Source organism: Phocoena phocoena, chromosome 14, assembly GCF_963924675.1.
Source record: "Phocoena phocoena chromosome 14, mPhoPho1.1, whole genome shotgun sequence".
Taxonomy (NCBI): domain Eukaryota; kingdom Metazoa; phylum Chordata; class Mammalia; order Artiodactyla; family Phocoenidae; genus Phocoena; species Phocoena phocoena.
In genome coordinates, this window is record NC_089232.1 from 29,042,928 (window position 1) to 29,062,275 (window position 19,348).

A 19,348-nucleotide genomic window follows, 5' to 3' on the forward strand; every position below is an offset into this window, starting at 1 on the left:
AATTACCAATGGCATTTTTTACAGAACTAGAACAAAAAGTCTTAAAATTTGTATGGGGACACAAAAGACCCCGAATAGCCAAAGCAGTCTTGTCAGAGAAAAACAGAGCTGGAAGAATCTGACTCCCTGACTTCAGACTATACTACAAAGCTACAGTAATCAAGACAATATGGTACTGGCACAAAAACAGAGATACAGATCAATGGAACAGGATAGAAAGCCCAGAGATCAACCCACGCACCTATGGTCAAGTAATGTATGACAAAGGAGGCAAGGATATACAATGGAGAAAAGATAGTCTCTTCAATAAGTGGTGCTGGGAAAACTAGACAGCTACATGTAAAAGAATGAAATTAGAACACTCCCTAACACCATACACAGAAATAAATTCAAAATGGATTAGAGAACTAACTGCAAGACCAGACACTGTAAAACTCTTAGAGGAAAACACAGGAAGAACACTCTTTGGCATAAATCACAGCAAGATCTTTTTTGATCCACCTCCTAGACTAATGGAAATAAAAACAAAAATAAAAAATGGGACATACTGAAGCTTAAAAGCTTTTGCAAAGCAAAGGAAACAAGATGAAAAAAGACAACCTTCAGAATGGGAGAAAATATTTGCAGATGAATCAATGGACAAAGGATCAATCTCCAAAATATATAAACAGCTCATGCAGCTCAATATTAAAAAACAAACAGCCCAATCCAAAAATGGGCAGAAGACCTAAATAGACATCTCTCCAAAGAATACATACCAATGGCCAAGAAGCACATGAAAAGCTTTTCAACATCACTAATTATTAGAGAAATGCAAATCAAAACTACAACGAGTTGTCACCTCACACCAGTTAGAATGGGCATCATCAGAAAATCTACAAACAACAAATGCTGGAGAGGGTGTGAAGAAAAGGGAACCCTCTTGCACTGTTGGTGGGAATGTAAATTGATACAGCCACTATGGAGAACAGTATGGAGGTTCCTTAAAAAACCAAAACTAGAATTACCATATGACCCAGCAATCCCACTACTCGGCATATACCCTGAGAAAACCATAATTCAAAAAGACACATGCACCCCTATGTTCATTGCAGCACTGTTTACAATAGCCAGGTCATGGAAGCAACCTAATTGTCCATCGATAGACGAATGGATAAAGAAGTTGTGGTCCATATATACAATGGAATATTACTCAGCCATAAAAAGGAACAAATTTGGGTCATTTGTAGAGACGTGGATGAATAGAGACTGTCATACAAAGTGAAGTAAGTTAGAAAGAGAAAAACAAATATCGTATATTAATGGATATATGGGGAACCTAGAAAAATGGTACCGATGAACCGGTTTGCAGTGCAGAAATTGAGACACAGATGTAGAGAACAAACGTATGGACACCACAGGGGGAAAGCGGTGGGGTGTGGTAGTGGTGGTGCCGTGATGAATTGGGAGATAGGGATTGACATGTATACACTATGTATAAAATGGATAACTAATAAGAACCTGCTATATTAAAAAAAATAAAATTCAAAAAAAATAAAATAAAAATTATAAAAAATAGAGAATGGGATGTATTCTTCTGTAGCTAGAGGTAGACAAACATAACTATGTTTTTTAAAAAGATGAGGATCCAAAAAGTTAGGTACAGTTTCATATACTGTATAATCTTGTAGAAGATGAAGGAAAAGGCAACCTTACTTGTGTGTTAGATGTCGAGAATTCAGCAAAATATTGTCTTTTTTAATGTGGCAGCCTCTGTCTTTTCATATTACTATAGTATCTAGCATGATATTTAGCATATTTCATTTCACAGAGATAAGAAAATGAATCTCAAAGGCCTTAAGTGACTTATTCAAGCTATCATAATTGCTTATTGGCAAACAAAAAATATTAAAACCCAGATCTCCTGATTGTTACTCCAGAACTCTTTTTAGATATTATACTGCTTCTGAGATTTTTTTCAGCTGTGATATGTGTGTGTATTCACACATATGTGTGTATGTATGTGCATATATGTATATGTGAAGAGAATATGTATATAATATGTGCATATATGTAGTATATGTTTGTGTGTTTATGTATATAGATGTAGATAGATAGATAGATAGGGTCTAGGTGAAAGGAAAATAACTGATATGTTAAGTCCCCTGCAAGTAAACACTTTATTTATGCTTGGAGTGGTAACTTCAAAACCTTTTACCTCCATTTTCTGATTAAAAATAGATGTGATTTTCAGCAATCATTCAGATGAGTTCATTGAACCCCTACTATGTGAAAGGCACTACACAGGTATTTTAATAATGATAGGTCAATGTAAGATGTGATCGGTGCCCTAAGAGTGATACAGATAAAGCACAATGGAAGTCCAAGGAGACTTTAGCTGAGAAAGAGGAAGTTTGGGAATTATAAAGAAAATGACATCTGCAGTAGGTCTTGAAGAATACTTAGAAAAGGTCTTTTAAGATAGAAGTAACCCCATAAAGAAAGTAATAATGACTGAAAGCTTGGGGTCTGTGTGGGAAATAATGAGCATTTTGATGTTTCCTGCACTTAGGTTATGTAAAGGAAGACAGCAGGGAAAAATAAATCCGAAAAGCCAACATCCAAGCTGTGGAAGACCCCAGCTAGCAAGTAAAGGAAAAATGGAGAATCACTGATAGGTTTTTAATAAGGAAGTGTTAAAATAATAGCTTTGTTTCTGGAAAATTAATTTGATAGCAGGAAATTGGATTGGAGGTGGAACAGATTACGGATAGGAAAACTAATTGTTAGTTGCAGGAACTTCCCTGGTGGCGCAGTGGTTAAGAATCCGCCTGCCAATGCAGGTGACACGGGTTCGAGCCCTGGTCTGGGAAGATCCCACATGCTGTGGAGCAACTCAGCCCGTGCCCCACAACTACGGAAGCCTATGCACCTAGAGCCCTTGCTCCGCAACAAGAGAAACCACTGCAATGAGAAGCCTGCACACCCTAACGAAGAGTAGCCCCCACTCGCCACAACTAGAGAAAGCCTGCACAGCAATGAAGGCCCAACACAGCCAAAAATAAATAAATAAATATTTTTTAAAAAGAGTTAGTTGCAGAATGTCCTCCTAGTACATCTAGTTTAGACTGAAGAATGTTTGACTTGACACAACAGAAATGAAGAGAGAATTAGTAACAGAGATATTATGGAGGTAGAATTAATATAAGTGGATAATGAGTGGATGTGTTGAGCAAGAGGAGAGTTATAGATGACTGAAAGCTTTGATCCAGTAGTTGAGATGGTGACAGTATCAATAAGATAGATAACCTATAAAGAAGAGCAATTTTAGGACTAGGTGATGAATTTATATTTGGACATAACTGTGAAGTCGTTTAATATGTACTTATTCTTAGGATTGCAGTGTTATGCTTATGGCATTTTGTAAAATATTTGGAATAGACAGACCTAAATGGTTCCTTTTACTGATATGATTCTATGTCTTTCAACTTTGTCCTTTTACAGAAAAGCTAGTGGAGAGGTTATTGCCTTGTACTTAATGAAAGCGTATTTCTGTTTTTGAAATTTCTTAAATGTGTTCACTCTGTAGAATGTGAGTAGCATCTATATTTTATATATTGTTGGTGGTAGGTTATATAGCAAGAATTACTAACCTTTGTCATTATGATTCCAGGTATCTTTTTTCACTTACAAGAGATGGAATAGGATTCCAGATCAGAATAGCACTCAAGGCTCTCATTTTTATTTTAGAAAAAGAAATATCTTAAATGAGGCCAAATGCAAAAACAGAAAGAGTTAAGTGGAAATATTTTGATTTATAGATTTTACAATAATCTTTACATTGCTATATCTGGGAAATAAGCCTTTTGAGGTTGTTTCTCCCCAAATAGATTTTATTTATTTAACAAAAATATATACACCTACAGTATACACCAGCTGTTCTAAGTTACTTTACAAATATTAATTGTTTTAGAACCCTGTGAGATTGGTAGCATTTTACTCATTTAATGGATGAGGAAACTAAAGCATAGAAAACTTAATTAAATTGCCCAAGGTCACACAGCTGGTAAGTGGAAGAGGTAGGATTTTGCTCCTCTAGTTCCTGAGTAAAAGCATCACCAACCTTTTACAGAATTAACCTAGTGTTCCTTAAAAACCAGTATTTCTCTAGACAACATTGTGGAAGTTAAATAAAATTAGGCTTTAGAAAACATTTTAAATGAAAATTCTGGTCCTTTGACTCTGTGTTTGTATACTTGCTTCAGATATCCATGTAGCAAAACTCTAAACTGTGATCTTTTTCCAAAGAAGACATACAGATGGCCAACAGGCACATGAAAAGATGCTCAATATTGCTAACTATTAGAAAAATGCAAATCAAGACTGCAATGAGGTATCACCTCACACCAGTCAAAATGGCTGTCATCAAAAAGTCTACAAATGATAAATGCTGGAGAGAGTGTGGAGAAAAAGGAACCATCCTACACTGTTGGTAGGAATGTAAATTTGTGCAGCCGCTATGAAAAACAGTATGTAGGTTCCTTAAAAACTGCACATGCATATACACAGACACACAGACACACACACACACACACACACACACACAATGGAACATTACTCAACCATAAAAAAGAATGAAATGATGCCCTTTGCAGCAACATGGATGGACCTAGAGGCCATCATACTAAGTGAAGTAAGTCAGACAGAGAAAGACAAATATTATATGATATCACCTATATGTGGAATCCAAAAAATAATACACATGAATCTATATACAAGACAGAAACATACTCAGAGGCATAGAAAACAAACTTATGGTTCCTAGACGGGAAAGGGAGGCGGGGGAGATAAATCAAGAATATGGGATTAACAGATACAAACTACTATATGTAAAGTAGATAAGCAACAAGGATTTACTGTATAGCACAGAGAATTATATTCAGTATCTTGTAATAACCTATAATGGAAAATATTCTTAAAAATTATATATAACTTGATCACTTTGCCATACACCTGAAACTGACACAGTATTGTAAATCAACTATACTTAAATTAAAAAAACAACAACTTGGATTTGAAGTGTTAATGAAAAGAGAATGCATTAAATGTGAGTTGAAGGTGATTTCTAAAAGAGTAAGGAAAAAGTATATATACTGGTCTATAAGAACATATCTTTCTCAATATTGATAACTACAGACCCAAATTTCAGAATTATCATATTCTTCCCTCCGGTGTTTTTCCAATCAAGTTTTAATGTATCTTCATAGTCTAATGCTTTCGATAAATTACTAATAATGCAGTTCTAATTCGATTACCTTTCCTTTGCATTGTTTAGTCTATTTTATTATTATGTGCATAACTTTAGAATAACATGAGCTCCTAGAATTTGAAATTTAGCTCAACGAATATTTATTGAACACCTGATATGTGCTCAGTGATATGCTGTGCTGCCTGGTAATAAAGACGAAATCTCTTCTCCAAGGAAGAATATAGTGTAATGATTTGAGTATTGCTGATTTAACTGCAAGGATGCATTTGTAATCCAGTAATCCTCAAGATGCCCTTTAAAAGTAATTCATCACTAAGATAAGCTGATATCTGTAAATAAAGAGATTTGCTTGGGGTTTAATTCTTTGCCCTCACTAAAGATCTAGGTAAGAGCACAACCTGATCCTGCTTCTGTTCTTACAGCCACATCAGAAAAGAGCAACTCCTTAATTCCATGTCCAGTATTGGTAGAGGGAATGTGCAGTAAAATTTAAAGGACTAAGCTAGTCCTCAAAATAATTTTTTAAAATTTATTATGAAATTGTTGGTGAAACTTATTTGAAGCCATGATAATAATTCTGGAAAACTATGTGCAAAGTGAGAGTTTCTGTACTAGGTAAGAGAACTCAATAACTGAAAAATGGTATTGTGGTCTTCTTAATGCTCTAGGAAGTTAAATCAGGCAGGCTGAACTATTTGATCTTTTGGTCTCTACTATGATTTATGATTATAATAGTACACGACACCTGACAAGACAGATTTTAGTATCCCTCTTTTACAGTGGAGGAACTTAGGACCCTTATGGTAAAGTACCTTGTTCCCATAGCCGTGAATTGGTTGGCCCCCAAATCAGTCTCAAATCTCTGGCTCTAAAGTTTGTTCTCTTAAGTGCACAATGTATTATAGTGCTCATTGGCAGGATTGGCATTATTGGCAGCTCAGTTTCTTTGAACAGTTTTACCAAAAGAGAAATTCAAGATTTCTTCTTGCTTTTAAAATTTTCCCTTTAATTAAGATTTTTCATTTTGTTCAGTGGATGTTGGTTGCTAGTGAGATGATATCTAAGTGAGTTACAAAGTTAAACTTCCCTCTGGTGTAACTTTTCAAGACTAAGGAGTTTCTATAGGTTCTATTTTCCATTTACATCTTTTTTTCTCAGACTTTATCATAAAGAGTATTCAAGACTTGTAGGGAGAAACATCTCTTCCATCCATACACTTGGAAGCAAAGACCAACTTTATAGATGAGCAGAAGATGTTGACTACATCAACAGTTTATTTTTGGTTTCTTATAAAACTCTACAGGTAAGAAGATGAAGAAATTTAACCTGATCTCAGGGGAGTGTGTGTGCGTGTGTGTGTGTGTGGTTTTTAAAGCAATCACATCATAACATACTTCTAAATAAATTTTGTCCTTCATTATAGTCTTCTTGGAAAGCTATTACAGTTTTCTCCAAAACAGTATATTTAGAGACACTTTGTGAATAGTGTCATTTTGTAATTATTATCCCAAAGAGTGTTATTCAGTTTAGTTATTTCTTCATCCATGAAATATTTGTTAAATGCCTATAGATTGCAAGGAACCATGCTTAAGCAATCTCCCATCTTATTCTTCAGTCTTGGCTCTAAACCACGGCACTATTGACATTTTGGGCTGGGTAATTCTTTGCTAAGGGGGCTGTGCACTGTGGGATGTTTTACAGTATCCCTGGCCTCTATCCATTAGATGCCAGTAGTCCCCCTGCCAATATTGTGATATCCAAAAATGTTTCCAGACGTTGCCAAATGTCCCTGGAGAGCAAAATCATTCCCAGTTGGGAATCTCTGCTCTAATGTCTGAATTAAAAATTAAAAAGGAAAAAAAAAAACCACAGACAGTGAGTAATTGCTACCACTGAAGATGATAAAAGCAATGGCCATGAAAACTGTTCTAAAAGACAAGTTTCAGGAACACTGGGAGAATGATTAGCACTATTGTATAACCTCCTGTCATTACCTAAGTTCTGAAACATTTATTAAAAGAACTAGACCGCTTTATGCTTATATTGTATCATTACTTGTCCTCGATGCTTTATTCATTTCTCCTAATGTGGCCTGTTTGCTTTTAATCAGACTTGTTTAATCATCTAAAACAATCTTTAACTTAAAAAATGTTTCAGTTATCTTCCAATATCTTCATTTTTTTTTATCTGCCTTTTCCATTTGGGGTAAGGGCAGGAATAGTCCACTGAAAACAATTGGGTGCTCATTTGACAGAAAGTACCAGAATATTTCTAAGCATCAAATGTAATGACATCAGGATATGTGACTCCATGATGATTTTTAGAAAAGTTCTTAGAATGATGACAGTGTCATTGGAACCAAACAAAAACTAAACATAACTTTTTCTTGTTGTTTGCTTCTGCTCTTAAAGGTATGAAATTAGTGAAATTGTATTAAAACACTCTAAATCAGCATAAAATTCAAATATAATTACCACTAATTACAAAGACCTATTATTTGATATCCTTAAATCTGGCTTCATCAACTTTTATGTGAAATCATCTGAAATTTATGTGAAAATTGAAATTTGAGATTTCTAGGAAAGATGGCTGATTGAGCTGATTGCCCTACCTGAAACACTCTGAAATGGACATAAAGAAGCAAAAATAGAGATGTAAGCTTCAGCTATAGATGAAACTATAGGGGTAACCTTAGCTCCATTCTATTTATTGCAAAGACTATTTTCTAGATATTAACTTAGAGATAGAAGCATTATGGATACAAGTGGCAAATACCAAATTGGGGCTGATTTTCATACTTCAGAATATGAGATGACAGGGGGGTGAAGCTGTTAGAGGGTCATGCTGTACTGTTTTTCTCAACCTAACTTCCTTTTGTAGAAAAATCCTTCCACTTGTGCTGCTAGCTCTGAAATAGATAATGGCTAAAATCTGAACTACCCACATGTAATCAATTCAGGACAAGAGAGTTATCCAATTTAATAAGAAAGTATTTGGAGATAAAATATTTGAGATTAGGTCATCTCTACTAGATTCAGTCTTTTCTACGAACCTCTCGCCCCTTTGCAGGGCATATAAAGGAGTGAACACAGACATCATAGCCAATCAATTTCTAGCTTTCCAGCTCAGAGTATAAAGTATGTCTTAAAAAATGACTGAGAAGCAGAAGAATCCAACCACGCTAATCATAATAAATAGCAGATAGAATCAAATTGCTCCTTTTCTTAGCTAAATGACAGGCACAGCTTAGAACCTGTATATGAGTGCTACCAAAAATAAATAAAATACATGGAACATAAAAGGCAAATGAGGAATATATTTTGAAAGAACTACCTCAAGAAACTAAAGAACACTTAAAGAAAACATAATTTTCAACATTCTCAAGGGGATAAAAGTGACCATAGGCTCCATGATAAGAGATCAAAGAAGAGATTTAAGAGATTAAGATACAGATAAAAAGGACACCAAAGTTAGATTAAAAGAGAGCAGGCAGAGGGGGATGGGTAAAACTATAAAAATAATTAAAACCACATTAGATACAGGAAGATGTAGAGTCAATGATGCAGCAGATGGACTTAACGACTTAAAGGAAATGCTTGAGAAAAATCACACAAAATGCAGTGAGAAAGATTAAAAACTATTAGTGGAAATTTATTGATACAGAAGGGAAAAAAATCATCCCTGAAATAAAGGACCTCAACCTACAGGTTGAAAGAGTTTACTAAATACCAGGAAAAAGTAATAAAGACTTAGACTTCTCCGGGTAACTTTTAAGATTAAAAAAATTCCTTAAATGTTACTATAGTAAAAAAACAGGGCTTCCCTGGTGGCGCAGTGGTTGAGAGTCTGCCTGCCGATGCAGGGTACACGGGTTCGTGCCCCGGTCTGGGAGGATCGCACATTACCACGGAGCAGCTGGGCCCGTGAGCCATGGCCGCTGAGCCTGTGTGTCCGGAGCCTGTGCTCCGCAACAGGAGAGGCCACAGCAGTGAGAGGCCTGCATACTGCAAAAAAAAAAACAAAGCCACCTTTTTAAAGTTGGCCTCATATTTTTTTCTCATACCCCAAATGACACTGTAATAATGTCTATAGAATGTTGAAGAAAAAAAAATGGCAATTTAAAAAGTAAGAAAGTACAGCCTCTATGAACCCTTTCTAAAAATTTACTTGGAAGATAAATCAAAAGAAGAAATCCATAAATGGTAAAATTATCATATAGAAAGACTGGTGGTGAACATGTTAAACACAGAATCAAACAGACTTGGAAAACAGGAATGAAATGTTTGAATTCTTAAATAGAAGATATATAATTTAGAAAAAATGTGATGCTAGTTAACAGGGATTAAAAGTTCAGAAAGAGCCAGCAAAATGGAGATTTTTTAGGGCATGGGGTTGAAAACAAAGGTCATATTAACATGCTAATTACTTCATCATTCCTAGGGGAGTTTATTTTTGAAGTATATAAATGGAAAAATGTGACTTCAGCATACTAGTGTATGTCATCAGTTGTAAAGAATTTTTTTTTTTTTTACATTTTAACATATCTGGAATTGGAATATATCTCCTAATCAATAGTGACTTAACAGTTATAATTGGCACCATATTTTCTTTCATGGTCATTTTAAAATAACAATGCATCTTACAGTTATTCACATTTTTGAGTGCATTAAATATATATTTTAAACATTAAAGTCATCACTAATGGAACTAAAACTGACAATTTTTTGTACTATTTAAATTAATGATTAAAGGGAATAAGGGGAATCAGAGAATTAATAAAATACAGACCAGGGCTTCCCTGGTGGTGCAGTGGTTAAGAATCTGCCTGCCAATGCAGGGGACATGGGGTTCGAGCCCTGGTCCGGGAAGATCCCACATGCCTTGGAGCAACTAAGCCCATGTGCCACAACTACAGAGCCTGTACTCTAGAGCCCATGCACCGCAACTACTGAGCCCATGTACTGCAACTACTGAAGCCCGTGTGCCTAGAGCCTGTGCTCCACAACAAGAGAAACCTCTGCAATGAGAAGCCCTCGCACCACAACGAAGAGTAGCCCCTGCTCGCCACAACTTGAGAAAGCCTATGTGCAGCAATGAAGACCCCACGCAACCAAAAATAAAAAAATAAATGTATTAAAAATAAAACAAAATAAAATACAGACCATAAAACAAAAGATTGAAAACAAAAGAAATGCTGTTAAAGGAGACAATAGAAAATAATAATAGTTGTGAGCTCCTTCTATGGAGTCACACTGACTTGTGTTCAAATTGCAAAGTCAATCAAATTATCTGTGTAATAATAACATGGACAATTAGAAAATTTTCTATTAAACAATTCTATGATTGTAAAAGAAATCAAAAATATAACTTCAGAATACTTTAAAACTAGTGATAATAAAAACAAAATAATCTCATAGCTGATGAGCTACAATTAGAAGCATTCTTCAAGGAAAATTCATAACCTGACTGTTTCCAGTTTTAATCTAACAGGAGTTCAAAATGAATATAGTTTTTAAATTAATTAATTAATTAATTTATGGCTGTGTTGGGTCCTCGTTTCTGTGCAAGGGCTTTCTCTAGTTGTGGCAAGTGGGGGCCGTTCCTCATCGTGGTGCGAGGGCCTCTCACTATCGCGGCCTCTCTTATTGTGGAGAATAGGCTCCAGACGCGCAGGCTCAGTAATCGTGGCTCACGGGCCCAGCTGCTCCATGGCATGTGGGATCTTCCCAGACCAGGGCTCGAACCTGTGTCCCCTGCATTGGCAGGCAGACTCTCAACCACTGCGCCACCAATGAATATTTTTTTAAAAAATCAGAAACAAAAGGAAAGCAACAGGAACTAATTAATAATGACAAAACCATTAATTAATTAAATACCAATTGAATTGATAGATTTAATAGCTTTTTCGTTGATAATGTAAAAGTCATTAGTCTAAAGTTGAGGAAATGAAGAAAGCCCAAAATATACAAAATTATAAAAGTTAGAATTGGGAGAATAATGAATGCTGCAACTTTGCACAAATCTGTCTACAAATTTGAAATTTTAGTTGGAAATAGATGATTTTCTGGGAAATTTTAAGCAAATTTAAAAGGAGATAGAATATTTAAACAGAAAAAAGAAACCCATAATGGTAAGAATAAAGCTGTTCTAAAGAATAGCTTATACCTCTTAATTAAAATGCCTTCTAGATGGCTTTGTGGGTGAATTGTCCTTAACTATCAAGGAACAGATAATATTAATGCTGTTTAAACTGTCCTTGATAATGGAGATAGAAGGCATAATTAACAATTACATTTATGAGACAACGTAATATTGATACAAAAACATGATGTTGAAAAGCAAAAAGAATCTGCAAGTCCACCTCACACAATATTGATGAAGATAATCTTTAAAAATTTTGCAAATGCAATACAGTGCTGTATTAAAGCAACGTAGGCCATGGCCGAATAAGAGTCATTCTAGGATGCAGGGTTAGTTCAGTATAATTTTCAGGCTATATTGAAAAAAAAGATTAAATTTTTGGATACCTGAAAACACTTGATGTAATTGAATATTCATTTCTATATAAAACCCTTAGATTTTATGTATTTCCATGGATGGATAAATAATACCTTAAAATAAATGTGTGTGTTTAATACAAGGCAAACACTATTATTAAATGCTTTTTTCTCTGGAGGTGCTAGCGAAAGCAATTATGTAATAGCAACAAATTTAAATATTGGGAAAAGAAGAGGTAAAATTATTACCACTTGTTGATTATATGGTCCAGTATCTGGACTACCATGAGGCTTACCTAAGGAATAATTGATTAGAAACAAAAAATTACATAAATTAATAAACACATTAAAAATTTGTAGTTTTCCTGTGAATAAACCAAAACCTACAAAATGTAAGGGTGAAAGGATTGCATTAGTAAATGGCAACAAAATGATTGGAACATTTAGTAATAAACATGAAATATGTGAATAATATATTAGGGAATTTATAAAACTCTGAGTATCATAAAATAATCTTTTCATATGTGGTGAGATGTTTGTAAAAATGTCTGTTATCCAGTAATCCAGTACAGTTCAATAAAAATTCTAGTGGGAATTGCATTGGAACTTATAATTAGGTAAAATTTATTTGGAAGAAAGAATGTGAGAAAAGGAATGATCAGTAGAATTCTAAGAAAGAAAATTAGGGAGAACACGATTTTCGTACCTAATCTGGAAGGTTAGAGTCATTCAAACATTAGGCACTTGCAAGGATATGAATATATAGTTCCTGGAAGTAGAGTAGATAATCCAGAAATAGATCCAATACTATTCAGGAATTTAATATATGATCGAGATATCTCAGATCACTGGGAATAAGGATGGACTATGGAATAAATGTTGTAACAACCAAGTTAAGATGGGGAAAAATTGATTCCTTTCACTGCCCTTACACCATAGATTTAAATATATGTTTTAAAAAGTCATAACAGTACTAGAATAAAGTGGAGTGGAGATTTTCTCAGCATGGAACAAAACTCAGGGGCCATAAAGAAATGTCTGTTAAATTTGATTATGAAAACTCAGTACTTCTCTGTCAAAATTACCATAATCAGTCAGAAGTCTGGTAGGGACAGACAGGGCTAATTTCCTAAAAAACAAAATGCTCTTATATATTAAAAGCATGTAATATTAAGAGCATATAAGATGCTTTTACATATTAAATTAAAATATTACCAATAAAAATGTACAAGATCGGCTTCCCTGGTGGCGCAGTGGTTGAGAGTCCGCCTGCCGATGCAGGGGACACGGGTTCGTGCCCCGTTCCGGGAAGATCCCACATGCCACGGTGCGGCTAGGCCCGTGAGCCATGGCCGCTGAGCCTGCGTGTCCGGAGCCTGTGCTCCGCAACAGGAGAGGCCACAATAGTGAGAGACCCGCGTACCGCAAAAAAAAAAGAGTAGCCCCTGGCTTGCCACAACTAGAGTAAGCCCACGCACAGCAACAAAGACTCAATGCATCCAAAAATAAATAAATAACTTTGTTAAAAAAATACTTCTAACAGAATATGTGTAATTCCAAAAAAGTTAGTTCCAATTCAACCCTGATATTATTTTTTTAAAAAAGTACAAGATCAAGATATACCAGGTATACATATCCAAATATTTTTAACCCTCCAATCCCATAAAATAGTAAAGCAGATATGTATTTTAATGCAAATAAATTAATAACAGTGCAAGGAAACAAGAAAGAATTTTATTGGCATACCAAATATTAAGGGATTTTTGAAATATATAAAAAATATATGAGATTATTTAGAGAAAGAATACTGGAATAAACCATCCTGTAAAGGTCAGGTAGGAAATCACTCTGGTTCCAGTCTGCCAAGCTCAGAGTCAGCATGTCTCTTTATTCTCTTATATTCCTGCTGACTAGCTCAATTCTAGGGCAATTAGGATAAGGGTACTGAGAACAATCTAAGCAGAAGGCTCCCTGGATTTCTCCAGACTCTAGCCTATTTATATAGTGCTCTAGGAGAGAAAATCTGTGGTTCCTCCTCTGCACTGATGTTAGTGAGTAGAACTGGCAAGACAACATGGATATCTAACTTCATAGCATCCATGGTAGTACTTCCCAGAAGCTATCTTGAGTTATCAGGATAAGCTTAACACTTTTACACATAAATCATATTCTTTTCCTTCATGTCTTTATTTATTTCAGTGGCATGACCCCGCTCTCAAAGTATGGTTAAAAGGAACATATTTGGCCCAGTTTTCACATATGGTTTATTTCATGCTTTTTTCTCATTGCCATGCTGTGGGGTCTATTGCCAGGGCAACTGGGAATGGAATTATATGCCATGCATCTTTTACTAACACTTTTAACTCCCCTTTGTGTAATTTCTGTTCCCCTAGCTATCCTCATGAGTGTGGTTAAAAGGGTTCAAATCATTCCAAGGTTCTGACAGGATTTTCTAGTAGTCATACTCTCGACTCTCTCCAGAGGGTCTGGTTTTCTTTCCACAAGGTTTGTCTCACCTTCAGAATTCTTTCAAATTTACTGATGACTTCTTAATATCTTACCCTTTTCCCATAATAGATATCTTTTTAAAATTAATTATTTCTACTCAACACAGTTAATACAAGTAGGAAATGAGCTCTGGGACAATTGTCAGTGTAATTTTGGTTTTTTTGGTGAGCAGTTGGCCTGTTGACCCCTAACGCTTTTTTACTTCTATCCAGTGGGCAACTGAGAAGTGCTCTGTGTGTGTAACAAAGTGTGTGGCAACCACAGCTGACTTGACAAGGCAATTCCTATGTAGATACTGCCCCTTAAAGAGGGGTGGGCATCACTAACAGCCACAATATAAACTGCCAGTACTCTTCCCAGAAGCATGTCCATCCTGTACCACACTCACTGAGGGTGTATTGCTGTAGATATAACCAACGTTAACAGAAAGATAAATGGATTCTTAGATACAAAGTTGAACAGACAAATCAAACCAATAATTGAGGAAACCAACAATATGAAAGGTAGGCATGACATGACAAAGAGAAGAACTAACATCTGACTTAGAAGAACTTTCAAAAATAAGTTTAACTAAATCCTCAGAGAAATTCAAAAGGAGGGAAAATTTAAAAATTAAAAATATGCTAAGTGAATTTTTTTTAAACCTCATTATGCTAGCTAAATAGAATAGGCACAGCTGAAGAAAAATTATTTTGAAATTAGACTTCTATTACATCTGAAATAGTATTACAGTGGCATAGCAAAATAAAGACACTGTTGGATGTGGAAGAACTTTAGCTTTCCATCTTTCTTGGAAATCACTCAAAAATATATATCAGCAAAATTAAACTTAAATCCAGGTAAGATCAGTGAGCAAAGATACCAATATAATATATATTTAAAACTAAATGATATTTTATGTTAATAGTAAAAGACAAATGTCAAATAATCTCAACATACAGCAGATACTAGGCAGGAGAAAGTATCCTAAGATTTTTGTCTTATTCTGCTGGAGACTGTTGATATTGATTAACTCTAGATACTAACTGAAATACCTTAAAAAAAAAAAGTTTAAAAGCGTTCAGGGTAGCAATTTAAAATACTAAAACAAATATAACAGCATATGTAATGCACATTATATATGTGTATAATATAAACAAGTATAACAGCAGAAGGAAACCCAGAAACAGGAAAACTTGACCAATGTATATTCAGAGAAGATAAAAAGAATAATAAAAGAGAAAGTGTGAGAAGTCCTAGCCACGGCAATCAGAGAAGAAAAAAATAAAAGGAATTCAAATTGGAAAGGAAGTAAAACTGCCACAGTTTGCAGATGACAGGATACTATACATAGAAAGTCCTAAAGATGCTTCCAGAAAACTACTAGAGCTCATCAATGAATTTGGTAAAGTTGCAGGATACAAAATTAATACACAGGGGCTTCCCTGGTGGCGCAGTGGTTGAGTGTCTGCCTGCTGATGCAGGGGACATGGGTTCGTGCCCCGGTCCAGGAAGATCCCACATGCCGCGGAGCAGCTGGGCCCGTGAGCCATGGCCGCCGAGCCTGCATGTCCGGAGCCTGTGCTCCGCAACGGGAGAGGCCACAACAGTGAGAGGCCTGCGTACCGCAAAAAAAAAAAAAAAAAAAAAAAAAAAAAGAAATACACAGAAATCTCTTGCATTCCTATACAGTAACAATGAAAGATCATAAAGTCAGAGTAAGGAAACAATCCCATATATCATCACATCAAAAAGAATAAAATACCTAGGAATAAACTACCTAAAGAGGCAAAAGACCTGTACTCAGAAAACTATTATACACTGGTGAAAGTAATCAGATATGACACAAACAGATGGAAGGATATACCATGTTTTTGGATTGGAAGAATCAATATTGTGAAAATGAATGTACTAGCCAAGGCAATCTACAGATTCAGTGCAATCCCTATCAAAGTACTAAGGGCATTTTTCACAGAACTAGAGCAAAAAAATTTTAATATTTATATGGAATCACAAAAGACCCTGAATAGTGAAAGTAATCTTGAGAAAGAAAAACGGAGCTGGAGGAATCAGGCTTCCTGACTTCAGACTCCACTACGAAGATACAGTAATCAAAACAGTATGGTACTGGCACAAAAACAGAAATATAGATCAATGGATAGGAAAGAAAGCCCAGAAATAAACTCACACCCCTTTGGTCAATTAATCTATGACAAGGGAGGCAAGAATATAAAATGAAGTAAAGACCGTCTCTTCAGTATGTGGTGCCAGGACAACTGGACAGCTTTCATGTAAAAAATGAAATGAGAACAGTCCCTAACACCATACCCAAAAATAAACTAGAAATGGGTCAAAAACCTAAATGTAAGGCTGGACAATATAAAACTCTTGGAGTAAAACGTAGGCAGAACACTCTTTGACATAAATCATGGCAATATCTTTTGTGATCCACTTCCAAGAGTAATGAAAATAAAAACAAAAGTAAACAAATGGGACCTAATTAAACACAAAAAGCTTCTGCAAAGCAAAGGAAAACCATCAACAATATGAAAGGACAGCCCACAGAATGGGTGAAAATATTTGCAAATGATGCGACTGACAAGGGATTAATCTCCAAAATATACAAACAGCTCATGCAGCTCAATATCAAAAAAGCAAGCAAAAAAGCAAAAAATGGGTGGAAGATCTGTAGACAGTTCTCTAAAGATGACATATAGATGGCCAAAAAGCACATGAAAAGATGCTCAACATCACTAATTATCAGAGAAATGCAAATCAAAACTACAGTGAGGTATCACCTCACACCAGTCAGAATGGCCATCATCAAAAAGTCTACAAACAATAAACGCTGGAGAGGGTGTGGAGAAAAGGGAACCCTCCTACACTGTTGGTGGGAATGTAAATTGGTACAATTACTATGGAGAACAGTATGGAGGTTCCTTAAAAAGCAAAATAGAACTACCATATGATGCAGCAATCCCACTCCTGGGCATATATCTGGAGAAAACCATAATCCAGGAGGATACACGCACCCCAGTGTTCATTGTAACACTGTTTACAGTAGCCTAGACATGGAAGCAACCTAAGTTTCCATCAATACATGACTGGATAAAGACGTGGTACATATATACAATGGAATATTACTCAGCTGTGAAAAAGAACGAAATAATGCCATTTGCAGCAACATGGATGGACCTAGCAATTATCATTCTATGTGAAGTAAGTCAGACAAAGACAAATAATGATTTCATTTATATGTGGAATCTGTTTAAAAGAAATGATACAAATGAACTTATTTACAAAACAGAAGCTGACTTGTAGATATCAAAAAAAAAAAAAAAAAAAAAAAACAAATGGTTACCAAACAGGAAACATTGGCAGGAGGATAAATCAGGCACTTGGTTTGAATACACACATACTACTATATATAAGAAAGATAACCAACAAGGACCTACTGTATAGCACAGGGAACTCTACCCAATATTCTGTGATAACAGAAATATAAGAAAGAATATATATAAGAAAGAATCTAATATAGAAAGAATCTAATAAAGAATGAATATAGTAGTGAAGTGGATGGACCTAGAGTCTGTCATTCAGATTGAAGTAAGTCAGAAAGAGAAAAACAAATACCATATGCTAACACATATATATGGAATCTAAAAAAAAAAATAATTCTGAAGAGCCTAGGGGCAGGACGGGAATAAAGACACAGACGTAGAGAATGGACTTGAGGACACGAGGAGGGGGAAGGGTAAGCTGGGACGAAGTGAGAGTGGCATGGACATAAATACACTACCAAATGTAAAATAGCTAGCTAGTGGGAAGCAGCCACAGAGCACAGGGAGATTAGCTCGGTGCTTTGTGACCACCTAGAGGGGTGGGATAGGGAGGATGAGAGGGAGACGCAAGAGGGAGGAGATATGGAGATATATGTATATGTAGCTGATACACTTTGTTACAAAGCAGAAATTAACACACCATTGTAAAGCAATTATACTCCAATAACATGTTAAAAGAAAAAATATGATCCAGCCATACCATGGTATATTACTCAACCATAAAAAGGAATGATGTACTGATTTTTAAAAAATGGAATGAATACATGTATATGTATTACTGAATCACATTGCTGTACCCATGAAACTAACACAACATTGTAAATCAACTATACTGCAGTAAAATTAAAATATTAAAAAAATTAAACTTCATTACTAAATTTAAAAAAAGAGAAAGTGTGAAATAAGGTAATAGTAATAAGTCCAAAATGCATTAAAGATCACACTAAATATGAAAATAGTAAAATTTCCTTTCAACATAGAGGTTGCCAGATTTACTTTATACAAAAATTTGGCTTTGTGTTGTTTACGAGAGATACTACCAATAAAATAAAATAGAACAATATAAAATAAATGTGAGAAATGTTCGAGGCTGGTGCTAAAACAAAGAAAGCATATTAACATTATATGGTTAGCAGACATTTAGTCCTTTCCCAAATGTTCATACAACATTAGGTCCATGCCAAAAGGTCCTTGATATTTTGTCCTATTCAAAATCATCTGGCATGCTTATGGGTGTTTTGGATAGGATCATATTTCAAGGACCTTTTGGCATGGACCAAATGTCTTATGGTCATTTTGGACAAAACCAGATGTCCTGCAAGGCATTATATAAAATAGAACTTAAGGCAGACAACCTCAAAATTAGATAAAAGAGGTATATAACGTACTTTAATCCTACCAAATCCTTGGATCACTACTATTGTTTGTCCTTTAGAGCAGCAGTTCTCAAAACTTTCTGGTTTCAGGAACTATTTATACTCCTAAAAATTATCAGGGAACCCAAAGAACTTTTGCTTATTTTTGTTGTATATACTGATATATGCCATATTATAAATTGTGTTAGACATCTTTTGTGGTATTTTATTTTAAAAGAGCAATAATAAATCCAATGTGTTAACATAAATAACACTTTAATGAAAAATTACTGTTTTCTAAGCAAAAATTTACTCTTGAGTAGCACTATTTTACATTTTTGCAAATCCCTTTACTTTCTGGCTTAAGAGAAGACAGCTGAATTCTTATACATCCTTTTATATTCAGTCTGTTGTGTTACA

At 35.1% G+C, this 19,348-nt stretch overlaps 1 protein-coding gene across 4 annotated transcripts in view; it reads left to right on the top strand.

The window, feature by feature from the left end:
* The window catches only part of EXOC6B (exocyst complex component 6B), a 715,924-nt gene that overhangs the window by 471,406 nt on the left and 225,170 nt on the right, over positions 1 to 19,348 (top strand). The window lies entirely within an intron of this gene.